We start from the raw sequence: 2,198 nt of genomic DNA on the forward strand, positions 1-2,198 counted from the left end.
CATTTAAAACACAATATTTTGTCTGTACATTTCCAATGGGATATAATGTGAAGAAAAAAAAACAAACACAAATTTAAACTTCATTCAGCAGCCTTACGTTAGCAATATTGCTATTCCTATTCTGTTTTATATATATATATGTATATGTGTGTATATATTTATATACATGGATAAAGCAAATTTAAGTAATTATGTTAATATCATTAAGAACTAATATTTTCATCTTAAAGGACAAAACACAAAATCAAAGAGCTCAGCTTTAAAAAAGCATTAATACATAGTTAGAAAAATTAATATTAAGAGACATAGGGGGTCCTAAAGCCCAAAACAATGTGAAGTTTGGGGACGGGAGGAGGCTAAAGATAACATAAGTAATTATTTATAGTTATGTCTGAAGGAAAAGAGGAGAAATGGGTTCAGCATAGCCTCTGATGTACTGGCTCCTGTTAAAACTGATGGCTTTTTCTGCCGTGCCTTTTGTCTCCTAAATGCTGGTCCCAGTCCACCATCCCACCTTCACGTTTTACTAAGTTAATTTCTGCTGATTCTTCAGATCAGTCAATTGGTACACTGCCCCTCCCCCATCAAGGATCTTTCATTGTACCCTGTCATGGAATAATATTCCTTTCCTAGTGCACGCCTCTCAGTTAATAATTATGCCCCCATTCGTAAGTTACTTGGTTGATATTCTTCCCCGCTCCCTTCGAGGGCCAAAATTGTGTCTGGTTTTGCTCACCATCCTATACCAAACTGCATGATAGGGGCTCAACAAACAACTGTTAAGATAAAGCAAAATGTTTAACTTCCATTTTGTTCCCACTTCTTCAGAGAATCCTCTTTAGATTGGGAAGGGTAGCACACCTAAAGACCTCAACTCCAAAAGGAGCAAAATGGTTCTAAGAAAACTGTTTCCCACTTAAATCCGTTCACGTCTGCAAATATGCATTTGGCCCCGGCACAGTTAGGTAATAGGCACACAAGTGGATAATGCAGATAAAGTTCTGTTGATACTCTTACCAAGTTTACATGGGAGTGAGGCAAGGGTGGTAGTAAATGTATGCTGTATTGTCTGCAGTATTTGAGTCCAAGTCTCCAGCCCTAAACAAATTACATCCCCCCAAAACAGAAAACACCCTGATGGGATTGCTGATGTTTGAGAATGGAAAAGCAGCCCGGGAACTAGGGCCTAGTATGTGTAATCTTGTCTGTCAACAAGATAAGCAAGGTTTCTGCATTGTGTGGGCCCGGAGCCAGGCTCCTCCCTGGTGTCCTAAATCATTCCACCAAATGAAGCTTCTGCAGCTGCCGCCTTCCGCGAACTTCGCATTCCTCCCGCACTCTATACTCTCTCATGACGGGTTTTCTTTGTTGTATTTAACTACCTAAGAGCTAAGATTTGGGCGTCACCATCAGCCCCCAAGCCAAGTATGGACCAGTTCCCATAGCCGAAGTTCCCACCAAACGCCCCAGCTGAGGGTTACTAAGATCAGCGTTTGTGAATTCTGACCCAAATTGTCTCCCCTCCGGTTCCGTAGAACAGGTTTCTCTGTAAAAGGGCCTTCAGCCTCGGCCAAGTTCTGAAAAAAATGAGAATGAGGTGTCTATTACATATCCCCGAATATATTGTCTCAGGCGCAGGCCGGGTGTTTTAAAATACACGATAAAAAGTATTTTCCTCCAAAATATGGCTAAGGAGGAGCAAGTGTAACTCGTCTTTTCGTGTTTCTTAGTTTTGCCCGCCACACCCTTCGTGGTCCCGCCCCTTTGCCCTTAACTCACTAGACAGGCAGTTTCTGGCCACCTTCCGGGGTCCTGATTTTGAAAAGAGGAGCGGGCCAATCAGAGTGTGGAACGTTTTTTGGCGCTGCCGTTTGAGGCTGGACTGGAATAGAAGGTGGGCCGGCCGAGGTGGCTCCGGTTGTCTGTCGAGGCGGTGGGGCGGAGGCATGAGGAGGGACACTTGACTTTCAGTGAGCGCACCCGGATGTGCTGGCCGGGGGCGGCAGGCAGGTTGATGGAGGAGGGAGGGAGCAGCCTGTGAAACAGGGTGACGGCGGCCACCAGCCCGGGCGGGGACCGGGACTGGAAGAGGCCCCTGAACAGCCGGCTGGTCCGGCGACTGGGCCAGGGTGGGGGACTCGGGGCCGCAGGGACTAACGCCCAGCTGAGTCTGCGGGGGGGGGGGGCAGGAGGGGCGA

Source organism: Delphinapterus leucas, chromosome 2 (genome assembly GCF_059928025.1).
Source record: "Delphinapterus leucas isolate spDelLeu-1000000601 "Yukka" chromosome 2, BTC_Dleu_Yukka2, whole genome shotgun sequence".
Taxonomy (NCBI): domain Eukaryota; kingdom Metazoa; phylum Chordata; class Mammalia; order Artiodactyla; family Monodontidae; genus Delphinapterus; species Delphinapterus leucas.